The sequence below is a fragment of the Schistocerca piceifrons genome, chromosome 5 (assembly GCF_021461385.2).
Source record: "Schistocerca piceifrons isolate TAMUIC-IGC-003096 chromosome 5, iqSchPice1.1, whole genome shotgun sequence".
NCBI lineage: Eukaryota > Metazoa > Arthropoda > Insecta > Orthoptera > Acrididae > Schistocerca > Schistocerca piceifrons.
The window spans coordinates 91,461,885-91,476,764 of record NC_060142.1 but is presented as its reverse complement, the minus strand read 5'-3'; the positions used below and the strand labels follow the sequence as shown (position 1 = coordinate 91,476,764).

At 43.4% G+C, this 14,880-nt stretch overlaps 1 protein-coding gene across 1 annotated transcript in view; it reads right to left on the bottom strand.

Annotated features, from left to right (window-relative positions):
* Window positions 1-14,880, bottom strand: part of LOC124798758 (hemicentin-1) — a 1,218,631-nt gene that overhangs the window by 393,444 nt on the left and 810,307 nt on the right. The window lies entirely within an intron of this gene.

Here is a 14,880-nt window from a genome sequence, read left to right as displayed (position 1 = left end):
GCTACGGTCGCAGGTTCGAATTCTGCCTCAGGCATGGATGTGTGTGATATCTTTAGGTTAGTTCGATTTAAGTAGGGGACTGATGACCTCAGATGTTAAGTCCCATCGTGCTCAGAGCCATTTGAACCACTTGACTCGGGAACGGTAGTTCTAGATGAATTCTGCTACTGTTAATGCATTCTCCAAAAGTAAATACATACATTTTCAACTAACTCTTCATTATTAAAAATCGCTGCGGACCGCAACAAAAACATTTCTTATTCTTCTTCTTCTTCAGCCTTTTTCAGTCCACAGCAGGATATACGCCTCTTTCATATGTTGCCGTTAAAAATAACAAACCAATGAATGTATTATCGAGCACCACAAATTAAATGGACTTCGGTATGCGTGCCAATACTTTCGAAACACAAATATTTTGGTTCTAATGTACCTTATTCATATCTTCAGAAGGGCAATATATAAGGGCAGTGGGATAAAAACGCAAAGTAGGGAACTGTTTATTACTTCAAAACTAATCGCCATAACTGTTAACACATTTATCCCATCGTGAGACGAGATGGTCAATGCTTTCATGGAAAAATATTTGCGGTTGCCTGCGGAACCACGGTCGCACTTCAGACTGTACCTTTTCATTCCAAGCAAATCGACGGCTGCCACTGCCTTTGTTCGGGACTCCAAAAATGTGGAAATTGCATGGGGAGATACAGAAAATTAATGGAGAATGTGTAACGTCTTCCCAGAGAAACTTCTGTAGCGTAGTCGAGACAACTTTGGCAACATGTGGACCCGCCCACGTCCTCTATACAGTCCCTATCCTTGTTGACTCATCACGTTCAGTCTCAAAGGTAACTTATGCTCACGACCGTTACAGCGTGTATTTAAAGCAAACCTGACTTGCATTCATATGCGACTGGTGCGAAAATTGAACATAAATCATCTTTCAGATATAGAAATACGCCTACCATTCTTGTTTATATCGCACAAATCCCTTTTGGTGCTGCTGCTTTCTTTTTTTCAGTGAGTATATATCATATCTGTTGCAAAAGTTGGAGCTTGGTTGCAGCATTTATAGAAGTCGTGCTACAGATCTTGGACAGCGTAATACCGCTCTTAGGGACTGCACAGCGACAGGAAATAGTTCACTGTAAAGTAATGCCCATAAATGTGTCGACTTGTGCAATACCATGCAACAGCAATGACATGGACAGCGCATTTAATGCAGAGCAAGTACTCCTCTTGAAGTCGTGCAGCAATCGACAAAAACTCTCACTGCCGACAGAAGGGAACGTTTCCGTAGCGCTCCTCTGATTCATTAACGGGCCGGACTTGGCCCCGCCGTCCAGTGCGCGGCTGCAATTTGGCATGCGGGCCCGCGAGCGAAGCGCGGAACCTGCAATAATTTATTCAGAGAGGAGTACGCGATTCTCATTCCTCGCGCAGCGCGCAACTTCCCGGAATGACTTGCCCGGCTGCCCATCATAGTGTAATCTGCCTGCCGCGGCCCTTCTGCCGGATTACGCCCCGATTTATGGCCGTCCGGCCCTTTTGCAGGCGGTCCTTGTAATTGGCGCGCCGCCCTGCGACCCAAATCTGCTTAGCTGCAGGATTCCTTAGAAAAATAAACACCAAATATACGCCCCCCCCCCCCCCCTCGCGCCGCAGGAAGCTACACAAGCCGACTCGACTGCTCACGCCTCGATTGTCAAAGCACTCCTTCGCTGGCTCCCGCGGGCTCGCTTTTACTCCTAAGCCCGGTCGCTGAAATTAAAACACAGCTGCTCTTGCCGGATAAAGCTGTAATTAAGAGTATTACTTCCATTTACCAGTTGCCTAGCCGCCACTGTTTCCGAATTCAGTAGCTAACTCTGCGAGTGTATCCAATGACTTCTTCACTTTCTTTCTTAAACGAGACAGGAAATAGCGTGTACCTCCAACTACGCGTTTTAATTGTTTCAGAAATAGACTTTCTTCAGTGACTAGTTGTTTTTATTTTATTTATTTACCTTTTTTTTTTTGCTTGCAAGGATATGACAGGAATGACCATTCGAAACAAAGAAGTCAAGTAAACATGGGCTCTAAAACGCGTATCTTAAGTGCTATGATCTCTTCCTGATCTTCGACACTGGGAAACAAAACTCTGCTATATGGTCTTTGCATCCATATTTTGAGATGTGACAGTACGGAAGAAAACAATAAAAAAGTGTTTAATACACAAGGGCTCTAAAATGCATACTTTAAGAGCTATGAGCAGTTGTTCATCTTCGCTACTTTTAAACACAATGCTTCTTATGAACAAGTACTCATAATTTTTAAGGTCTGCATTTTGGAGCACATGTTAATTGGACTTTTTTGGTCCCCTACCACCGCCCAAGATACAGAAAGCAAAGAGCTTGTAGAGAAGAGATTTGTATCACAGTATCAAAATACAAGAATTGTTAATAGCTCTTGCGGTAAGTGTTTTACAGCCATGTTTACTTGACTTTTTTCCGAAATGATCATTCTAGTCATATCACTGAAAATCGACCATTCCTCCTGCAACACCCTTAATACAGACAGTCTATTAGAAAAAAAAAAGCCACGAACTACTCAGAAAACTTGGTCGACTGTCAATCTAACTTTGTATATGTAGACACCATAATCCAGTATGTAAATGATTAGATTAGCGTTGCAATTCCCTGTGACACGTGTAACGGTCACTAGAATGCTTTACCGTTGTTCGTCTTTAATGCATTTACCAGACCTGATAGAGTATATAAGGAGAGTGAACAGCGTCAGATGATGAAAGATCACGGAGAGGGACACGAAGATGCCGTGAACTCGTGTCATCTAAACTAAACTCCGCTCGAAACAGGCCACGAAGGCCCAACGATATCCCGAGCGGTTCTAGACGCTTCAGTCCGGAACGCGAGACTGCTACGGTGGCAGGTTCGAATCCTGCCTCGGGCATGGATGTGTGTGACGTCCTTAGGTTAGTTAGGTTTAACTACAGAGTGGCGCACTAAATGTGTTATCATTTTGTTTTTGAATATAAACTTTATTGCCAGTACAATCTGAAAGGAACATATACTACAATGAAGAGCCGTCCATGGAGATTTGTTCTAACTCAGCACATGCTCAACGTGTCCACCATTTCGTTTCCTAACTTCCTTCAAACGAACACAGAAGTTAGTGATTACCCTACGGCACATGTCTTTCGTAATTTCAGTGCAAGCTTCAAGAATAAGTCTTCTGAGCTCCATTAAATCACGTGGACGTTTCGGGAAAATCTTTTCCTTTAGGTACCCCCAAAGAAAAAAGTCACATGGATTGAGGTCTGGACTATTGGGTGGCCAATTTTGTCCGTCATTCAAGCGACCTGGAAACCTGAGTGAAACGATCCGCATGTCGAAATCCTCGTGTAAAAGCTCCAACACAGTGTTTGCAGTATGTGGCCTTGCTCCATCTTGCATGAATCACTGCATGATGAAGGGCAAAGCAGTAGCAAGAAGCTGTGGAATGAAACTATTGCGAAACATGCTCAAATAACGCTCATTGTTCACAGTTTCTTCAAAGAAAAAGGGTCCAATAAGTCCGTGACTGGACATTGCTGCCCACGCTGTAATCCTCGGAGCATAATGTTGTCGTTCATGAAGCACTTGTGGGTTTTCAGTGGCCCAAAAGCGTACATTTTGTTTGTTAACCACACCGTCTAAATGAAAATGCGCCTCGTCTGAAAACCAAACGTTGCTGAGAGTTTCTTCCCTATCCTCCACCCACTGAGCAAACAGCAGCCTCTGCTGCTTGTGTTCTTCAGTGAGCTTCTGTGCACAGGTCATCTTGTATGGGTACATATGGAGGTCACTTTTAAGAAGGCGTTGAATGGAGCGTCTGTATATTCCCACTTGCACTGCTGCCTTTCCCGGGACTTCTCTGTACAGCAACTCGTACCGCTTCAATATTTTCCGGCGAACAAACAGACTTAGGCCCAGGTCGCTTCGCCTCGAATACTTTTCCTTCCTGTACAAATTTATCGTACAACCTGTGGATGGTCTTCTTGCACGGGACCCATCGTGTGCTAAACTGTTGTCGAAAACGCCTCTGAGTCACAACAAGGCTTTTTGTTTCATGAAAAAGTAACACAATCGCCGATCGTTGCTGTGTCGTCAGTCCTCCATTGTCAGCCATTGCTGCTTATTAGTCTCCTAGCGGCAGTATCGTGAATTACACGTCATTTCGTAACTTATTTGTTTTGCCAAGCTCTGCTGGTACTGCTGTAGAGATCCCAGCGGGATATCTAATGTGCGTCGTAAATTGTGAAAGAAACAATTGGTAAAACATTTCGTGCGCCACCCTGTAGTTCTAAGTTCTAGGGGACTGATGACCTCAGATGTTAAGTCCCATAGTGCTCGTAGTCATTGGAACCCAGCGGTACCGATCGGCCGCCGTGTCATCCTCAGCCCACAGGCGTCACTGATTGCAGATATGGAGGGGCATGTGATGAATACACCGCTCTCCCGGCCTTTTTGTCAGTTTACGAGATTGGAGCCGCTACTTCTCAATCAAGTAACTCCTCAGTTTGCCTCACAAGGGCTGAGTGCACCCCGCTTGCCAACAGCACTCGGCAGACCGGATGGTCACCCCTGCAAGTGCTAGCCCAGCCCGATAGTACTTCGGTGATCTAACGGGAACTGGTGTTACCAATGCGGCGAGGTGGTTGGCGTGTACTCGTGTGACATACCGTTATTAGCATCTGACAGACTTCAAAACGGGTCCATCGTTGGTCTCCATTTGGCTAGATGGTCGAATATCCCAATTTGTCGGGCACTCTGATGCGGCAGTATGCCGATGTTGCACTGCGTGAAAACATGAGGGCAGGTGTACTCGGCAAGGTTTTCGGCACCCATGTCTGACCGCCGCAAGGGAGGATCACCGTATTATGCACCAAAAATGCCATGTCATCCAAGAACAAGAAATACGCTCCCGGTAACATCCTGTGTAATCCCACACCATTGCTCGGAGTCTAGCAGCAGCGTACTATGGAATCACAGACGCAACCGTATACTGCTGTTAACACCACAACACAAAAGGTTGCGTTTCGAACTGCTGATGGATGCCATCGCATAGTGTTTAGAGATAAATTCTGGGTCTGTACTACCCTGGATGACGATCATTGGTGAATGTGTAAGAGATCTGGGAAGAGGTCCCAATCTTCCAACGATTTGGGGAGGCACAACGGTGTTACTGCTAGGGTAATGTTGTGGCGAGTCATCGGATATGACTATAGGTGAGCCATTGAGAGATCTCTTATAACACGGCGGTAGATTACGGACATCCTGCATCCTCATGTGTTACCTTCCATGCATTTGTCTCGTGGTGACGTTTTTCAACAGGACAGTGTACGTCAACACGTGCCACGTGCCTCAATGAACCGTCTGCATGATGTTGAGGTACTGCTGTGGCCAGCAAGATCGCGAGATGTGTCCCTGATAGAACTTGTGTGGGACCAAGTCCGACGTCATCTCGGTCCCAGTGCCATTACCCAAGATATTAAAGACCAGTTTTGACAGCTATGGGCCAACATCCGCAGGAGAAGATATAAAAGCTTTGTGACACGCTTACCAAGCAAATAAGCGCATGCATCCAAGCTAGAGGAGGTGCAAGGTGATACTGCTAAGTTCTATGTAAATTTGACGCGATGTTGTAATCACTGAAACATCACCACATACTCACTAACCCAGGAAGTGTCATTTCGTTTCCTCCTCTTCTTTTGGATGCTTCACTTTTTTTGTCAGGCAAAGTAAAATAAACATAACCTGTACTTGACGGACACCTATTTCAGAAGCAGATTTTTATTTATTTATTTATATAGCGTATGGCCCCCCATGAACCATGGACCTTGCCGTTGGTGGGGAGGCTTGCGTGCCTCAGCGATACAGATGGCCGTACCGTAGGTGCAACCACAACGGAGGGGTATCTGTTGAGAGGCCAGACAAACATGTGGTTCCTGAAGAGGGGCAGCAGCCTTTTCAGTAGTTGCAGGGGCAACAGTCTGGATGATTGACTGATCTGGCCTTGTAACATTAACCAAAACGGCCTTGCTGTGCTGGTACTGCGAACGGCTGAAAGCAAGGGGAAACTACGGCCGTAATTTGTCCCGAGGACATGCAGCTTTACTGTATGATTAAATGATGATGGCGTCCTCTTGGGTAAAATCTTCCGGAGGTAAAATAGTCCCCCATTCGGATCTCCGCGCGGGGACTACTCAGGAGGATGTCGTTATCAGGAGAAAGAAAACTGGCGTTCTACGGATCGGAGCGTGGAATGTCAGATCCCTTAATCGGGCAGGTAGGTTAGAAAATTTAAAAAGGGAAATGGATAGGTTAAAGTTAGATATAGTGGGAATTAGTGAAGTTCGGTGGCAGGAGGAACAAGACTTTTGGTCAGGTGATTACAGGGTTATAATTACAAAATCAAATAGGGGTAATGCAGGAGTAGGTTTAATAATGAATAAAAAAATAGGAGTGCGGGTTAGCTACTACAAACAGCATAGTGGACGCATTATTGTGGCCAAGATAGACACAAAGCCCATGCCTACTACAGTAGGCCTACTACAGTAGTACAGAACTAGCTCTGCAGATGATGAAGAAATAGATGAAATGTATGACGAGATAAAAGAAATTATTCAGGCAGTGAAGGGAGGCGAAAATTTAATAGTCATGGGTGACTGGAATTCGTCAGTAGGAAAATGGAGAGAAGGAAACATAGTAGGTGAATATGGATTGGGGCTAAGAAATGAAAGAGGAAGCCGCCTGGTAGAATTTTGCGCAGAGCATAACTTAATCATAGCTAATACTTGGTTCAAGAATCATAAAAGAAGGTTGTATACCTGGAAGAATCCTGGAGATACTAAAAGGTATCAGATAGATTATATAATGGTAAGACAGAGATATAGGAACCAGGTTTTAAATTGTAAGACATTTCCAGGGGCAGATGTGGATTCTGACCACAATCTATTGGTTATGAACTGCAGATTGAAACTGAAGAAACTGCAAAAAGGTGGGAATTTAAGGAGATGGGACCTGGATAAACTGAAAGAACCAGAGGTTGTAGAGAGTTTCAGGGAGAGCATAAGGGAACAATTGACAGGAATGGGGGAAAGAAATACAGTAGAAGAAGAATGGGTAGCTCTGAGGGATGAAGTAGTGAAGGCAGCAGAGGATCAAGTAGGTAAAAAGACGAGGACTAATAGAAATCCTTGGGTAACAGAAGAAATATTGAATTTAATTGATGAAAGGAGAAAATATAAAAATGCAGTAAATGAAGCAGGCAAAAAGGAATACAAACGTCTCAAAAATGAGATCGACAGGAAGTGCAAAATGGCTAAGCAGGGATGGCTAGAGGACAAATGTAAGGATATAGAGGCTTGTCTCACTAGGGGTAAGATAGATATTGCCTACAGGAAAATTAAAGAGACCTTTGGAGAGAAGAGAACCACTTGTATGAATATCAAGAGCTCAGATGGCAACCCAGTTCTAAGCAAAGAAGGGAAGGCAGAAAGGTGGAAGGAGTATATAGAGGGTTTATACAAGGGCGATGTACTTGAAGACAGTATTATGGACATTGAAGAGGATGTAGATGAAGATGAAATGGGAGATAAGATACTGCGTGAAGAGTTTGACAGAGCACTGAAAGACCTGAGTCGAAACAAGGTCCCGGGAGTAGACAACATTCCATTAGAACTACTGATGGCCTTGGGAGAGCCAGTCATGACAAAACTCTACCATCTGGTGAGCAAGATGTATGAGACAGGCGAAATACCCCCAGACTTCAAGAAGAATATAATAATTCCAATCCCAAAGAAAGCAGGTGTTGACAGATGTGAAAATTACCGAACTATCAGTTTAATAAGTCACAGCTGCAAAATACTAACGCGAATTCTTTACAGACGGATGGAAAAACTGGTAGAAGCGGACCTCGGGGAAGATCAGTTTGGATTCCGTAGAAATGTTGGAACACGTGAGGCAATACTAACCTTACGACTTATCTTAGAAGAAAGATTAAGAAAAGGCAAACCTACGTTTCTAGCATTTGTAGACTTGGAGAAAGCTTTTCATAACGTTAACTGGAATACTCTCTTTCAAATTCTGAAGTTGACAGGGGTAAAATACAGGGAGCGAAAGGCTAATTACAATTTCTACAGAAACCAGATGGCAGTTATAAGAGTCGAGGGGCATGAAAGGGAAGCAGTGGTTGGGAAGGGAGTGGGACAGGGTTGTAGCCTATCCCCGATGTTATTCAATCTGTATATTGAGCAAGCAGTAAAGGAAACAAAAGAAATATTCGGAGTAGGTATTAAAATTCATGGAGAAGAAGTAAAAACTTTGAGGTTCGCCGATGACATTGTAATTCTGTCAGAGACAGCAAAGGACTTGGAAGAGCAGTTGAACGGAATGGATAGTGTCTTGAAAGGAGGATATAAGATGAACATCAACAAAAGCAAAACGAGGATAATGGAATGTAGTCAAATTAAATCGGGTGATGCTGAGAGGATTAGATTAGGAAATGAGACACTTAAAATAGTAAAGGAGTTTTGCTATTTAGGGAGTAAAATAACTGATGATGGTCGAAGTAGAGAGGATATAAAATGTAGACTGGCAATGGCAAGGAAATCGTTTCTGAAGAAGAGAAATTTGTTAACATCGAATATAGATTTAAGTGTCAGGAAGGCGTTTCTGAAAGTATTTGTATGGAGTGTAGCCATGTATGGAAGTGAAACATGGACGATAACCAGTTTGGACAAGAAGAGAATAGAAGCTTTCGAAATGTGGTGCTACAGAAGAATGCTGAAGATAAGGTGGGTAGATTACGTAACTAATGAGGAGGTATTGAATAGGATTGGAGAGAAAAGTTTGTGGCACAACTTGACTAGAAGAAGGGATCGGTTGGTAGGACATGTTTTGAGGCATCAAGAGATCACAAATTTAGCATTGGAGGGCAGCGTGGAGGGTAAAAATCGTAGAGGGAGACCAAGAAATGAATACACTAAGCAGATTCAGAAGGATGTAGGTTGCAGTAGGTACTGGGAGATGAAGAAGCTTGCACAGGATAGAGTAGTATGGAGAGCTGCATCAAACCAGTCTCAGGACTGAAGACCACAACAACAACAACATAGCGTATGGCTCATAACATCACAGTAAAAATTACAGAAACAACACGATTTTAAAAAAAATCACATATGTATAAACAGAGCAATAAATAACAGTTTGTATATAAGGACACCGCCAATTGTAAATTTATACTCACAGAAGAGCAATCACAAGCAGACGTCCAGCTTAGATAATAAATAGTCGATTGCCTCTTGGGTCGCCATTAGGAAATCCTGTGGGTCACCCCATTAGGAAATCCTGTGGGTCACCCTCGTATGCCCTTAGAAGGCATTCCTGCACGATGTGTTTGACCGTCTGTCTCTCAGCGCCACAGTCGCAAGCGGCCGAAGGAAGTTTACCCCATCTGTGTAAAGAGTCGGAGCATCTCCCATAGTTGGTTCTGATGCGATTAAGAGTTGACCAAACTTTGCGAGGGCAATCAAATCATTTTGGTTTACTAAAGATGCATGGCATACTGTGGCAGTTTACTGCTGTTCTGCTCTCCCATTCCGCTTTCCATCAGCCGGCCGAAGTGGCCGTGAGGTTAAAGGCGCTGCAGTCTGGAACCGCAAGACCGCTACGGTCGCAAGTTCGAATCCTGCCTCGGGCATGGATGTTTGTGATGTCCTTAGGTTAGTTAGGTTTAACTAGTTCTAAGTTCTAGGGGGACTAATGACCTCAGCAGTTGAGTCCCATAGTGCTCAGAGCCATTTGAACCAACCTCTTTCCTTCGGTCATTTATTTTAAAGTTGGTTTGGTGCAGAGCCTGTGCGGTCTTAAGTGGAGGATGCCTAGACCGGAGTCGGTTTCCTTGGATGTCGTGAGTATCTTCATGGATTTGTAAATGAGGGTTGACCATGATTTTTTGAAATTCTCTAACCAGAGCGTGTTCACGGCGCAGGTTAGGAGGGGCTATGTTACTGAGAACGGGCAGCCACACTCTAGGAGTTGGCCTGATTGTGCCTGATATAATACGTATTGTTGAATTAAGTTGGCTATCTACCATGTGTGTGTGTTTGCTGTTGAGCCACACTGGGGCACAGTATTCTGCCACTGGATACACCAAGCCAAGTGCGGATGTTCTTAAGGTAGATGCTGTGGAGCCCCAAGTGGTGCCACAGAGCTTCTGCAATATGTTGTTGCGTGTTTTAAGTTTCGCTGCAGCTTTCGTCAGGTGTTCTTTGAATATTAGTGTCCTATGTAGGGTAACCCCAAGGTACTTTGGGTGTTTGTTGTGATTTAGTAATTTCCCGTCTAGATAGACTTGTAGATCTCTGTTGGCCATTTTGTTGATCAAATGGAAGGCAGATACTTCCGTCTTTGTAGCACTAGGTTGTAGCCTCCATTTTCTAAAGTACTCGCTGAGAATCCCTAGGTCACTCGTAAGGATATCTTCGGCAGTTTCTATATTTCTGTGGGCTGTTGCTAGAGCCCAGTCGTCAGCATAACCCTGGGTAACGCTAAATGAACTAACACAACTGGCGGCAGACCGAACGAAGAATTCCTGCCCCACATCACAGTGAAACAGAAGCAGAATTTACCGGCTACGGACTTGCCAGTAAAATTCTCCTTCAAAAGTAATGGAAAAGATAAGGGATCAGTATATTTATGCATTCTTCAATCACTTATTGGTAGAACAATTTCGTATTCACGACTGAAAATAAAACAACGTTTTTACTCTATTAATATCTGTTTATTTCGAAATGGTTTTCAGTTTAGTGGGCCATCGCCAGGAAACAGCGCGCTGGCGTCCGCATGGTAGGTCGGAGTTCCATTCCTTACTTCACCGAGCCACTAAAATTTCCTTTCCTTCCAGAATAATTCTCGGGCGTAATCTGTTTGTTAAATATGATTCAAACAAGTTGTTTGCTGTGAGGTTTCTGGAACATGTGTCATGATCTCCACCGTCCAATACCTTGGGCAGATCACAAAAATATCAACTGATGACGATTTGTTTTTAAAGACTTTTAGTATTTACTAAGATAACGAATCAAACTCATCTTCAGCTAAACAACTATTCTGGAAGCCAATGGAATTGTGTTTCTGCCTTGAGTAAACACAATTCTTCTTGACTTGGTATGCAAACATACTTCAGAGAAGTTTCACCATCTTCAGTGATTGTATTTATTGTCTGTTAAATAAAATATAAAGACATTTTGCGTCGTAGTACATACCGGTAACAGTTTTTGATATTATACTCGCACTACTACATAAATAAAAGCGTTAACAGAAGTATTAGCAGGCAAAATATAACTTACTGTTTTATATTGGTGACCAAGCAGCTGGCTGATATCCGCAGTACAGCTATAATTATTCTCCTTTACTATGTCATCTGCGATTAATAAGGATATCGCAGTGTTGCGTAATTTGCTGAATTTTTAGGTCTAATAATGACAGTAAAGCGATAATTTTTATTAGGCCTAAAACTTTGTATAGTTACGTAACCGAACTCTGAAAAACCGTTATTAATTGCAGATGACGTATTGGAGGACTATAATTTTAGCTGTACTGCGAAGGTAGCCACATCAACACTGTTATGTAATACAGAGGTATATATTTTTCCTGCTAATGTTTGTATTAATACTTTTATTAAAGGTGGCAGAATAAATGAAGGTCAATTTCGTACCTTACATAGGAGTTTTACACATCGTAACGGGAAGGTGAATATGATACCTAACTTACTTCAGCGGTAATGAGCAGATTTGCCTATACGTATGTAATGCAAAAGTAATGACACTCAATCGACAGTATCAACACACCACTCCTATATAATGCATGTCTAAGAGCAGAAGGTGAAACAAGTAGCAAGAGGAAACGTTTTGTGAGGAAGCAAGTGCAGGCAGAAGCATAGGCCGCACCAGAGGAGGCACCACGAAAACCTCTTGGGGGGCGCATACTGGAGAGCTCGTAACGGGCCACCAGGAGTAGGACAGAAACAGAAAGAAGCTTTAAAAAAACAGCGTTTTGGAATTTCAAATGGATATGAACAAAACCAGTGACGCAGTTGATCACGTGAACAGCGAATGGTACACATGTGATGTAAGCATGTAACTTTTAGCCGGCCGATGTGGCCGTGCGGTTCTAGGCGCTTCAGTCTGGAACCGCGTGACCGCTACGGTCGCAGGTTCGAATCCTGCCTCGGGCATGGATGTGTGTGATGTCCTTAGGTTAGTTAGGTTTAATTAGTTCCAAGTTCTAGGCGACTGATGGCCTCAGAAGTTAAGTCCCTTAGTGCTCAGAGCCATTTGAACCATGTAACTTTTAGGCATCTGGAGCGGGCACAAAGCGTCCGATTGGCGGAAAAGAACTAGGAAGATTGCAACATTAAACCAAAAATATTTACAGCTTACACAGTTGTTGTTCTGATCTCGAAACCTTACAATATACAAGGGTGAGTCAAATGAAAACTTTAAAATTTTTTAAAAATATTATTTATTCTGCAGAAGTGGTGCAAAGCTGTATCACTTTTCAACGTAATCTCGCCTACACTTAATGCAAGTCCTCCAGCGCTTACAAAGCCCATAAATTCCTTTAGAAAAAAATTCTTTTGGTAGTCCACGCAACTACTCCTACACCACGTGGCGTACCTCTTCACCAGAACGGAACTTCTTTCCTCCCATTGCGCCTTTAAGTGGTCCAAACATATGGAAATCACTTTGGGCAAGGTCTGGTGAGTGAGGAAGACACTCAAAATGCAGACGTCGCTTTGATTTGACTGCAGGCCGAAGATGATTTTTTAGGGGATCTGTGTATGTAATGCTCCATGCTCCAAAATGACGCCTTTTTCATCCTAAAAGAGAGTCATCATAACCTTCCCAGCTGATGGTTCTGTTCGAAACTCCTTTGGTTTTGGTGATGAGGAATGGTGCCATTCCTTGCTCGCTCTCTTCGTTTCCGGTTGGCGGAAGTGAACCCAGGTTTCTCCCCAGTAGCGATTCTTGCAAGAAAGCCAACACCTTCTCGTTCAAGCGACGAAGATGTTCTTCACAAGCATCAACACGTCGTTCTCTCATATGAGGAGTCAGCTGCCGTGGCACCCATCTTGCAGAAACTTTGTGAAACTGGAGCACATCATGCACAATGTGGTGTGCTGACTCATGACTAATCTGTAAACATGCTGCATTGTCATTCAGTGTCACTCGGCTGTTTTCTTTCATCATGGCTTCAACTGCTGCAATGTTCTGTGGAGTCACAACTCGTTGTGCCTGACCTGGACGAGGAGTATCTTCCACTTAAGTCACACCATTTGCGAACTTCCTACTCCATTCGTAGACTTGCTGCTGTGACAAACATGCATCACCGTACTGAACCTTCATTCGTCGATGAATTTTAATAGGTTTCACACCTTCACTACGCAAAAACCGAATAACAGAACGCTATTCTTTCCTGGTGCAAGTCGCAAGTGGGGCGGCCATCTTTATACTGATACTGTGACGGTATGTGTGCAGCTGCACTATGCTGCCACCTACAGCCCATTCTGCACGCTGTTTGTTGCACGCTTACCAACTTACAGGATAACGGCGCGAAATTTCGATTTGTTATTACAAATTTAAGGTTTTCATTTGACTCACTCCCGTAGTATTATAATCTCAGAAAGTTTTACCGATACGTATGACGATGTAAAAACTCTTATAATTATTTAACAGAGAATAAATCAACCCAATGAAGAGAGAGAAATTTCTCTGAAACGTGTTTGGGTTCTAAAACAAAAAGAACTGGGTATGCTCAAGGTAGAACCCCATTTCCATATTATATATTAGGAAGAATATGCGGACAAGAAAACAGCTCCAACCAAAAGATATGACACACTAAGTAAACTGTTTCTACTTACGTGTGGGTACACCTCTTGACCATCTCATTTCTTAATTTTTTTTAAAAATGCCAGTAAGAAAATTATGTGATAATTATTTACATTTTTTTCTGTCACCTTTCTCATATAGAAGTTTAATGATGGCTTACCGGTATATCTGTCCCTTTTTTGTAACCTCTCATAAAATTTATCTACATCTACATTTATACTCCGCAAGCCACCCAACGGTGTGTGGCGGAGGGCACTTTACGTGCCACTGTCATTACCTCCCTTTTCTGTTCCAGCCGCGTATGGTTCGCGGGAAGAACGAGTGTCTGAAAGCCTCCGTGCGCGCTCGAATCTCTCTAATTTTACATTCGTGATCTCCTCGGGAGGCATAAGTAGGGGGAAGCAATATATTCGATACCTCATCCAGAAACGCACTCTCTCGAAACCTGGACAGCAAGCTACACCGCGATCCAGAGCGCCTCTCTTGCAGAGTCTGCCATTTCGAGTTTGCTAAACATCTCCGTAACGCTATTACGGTTACCAAATAACCCTGTGACGAAACGCACCGCTCTTCTTTGGATCTTCTCTATCTCCTCCGTCAACCCGATCTGGTACGGATCCCACACTGATGAGCAATACTCAAGTATAGGTCGAACGAGTGTTTTGTAAGCCACCTCCGTTCTTGATGGACTACATTTTCTAAGGACTCTCCCAATGAATCTCAACCTGGTACCCGCCTTACCAACAATTAATTTTATATGATCATTCCACTTCAAATCGTTCCGCATGCATACTCTCAGATATTTTACATAAGTAACTCCTACCAGTGTTTGTTCCGCTATCATATAATCATACAATAAAGGATCCTTCTTTCTATGTATTCGCAATACATTACATTTGTCTATGTTAAGGGTCAGTTGCCACTCCCTGCACTAAGTGCCTATCCGCTGGAGATCT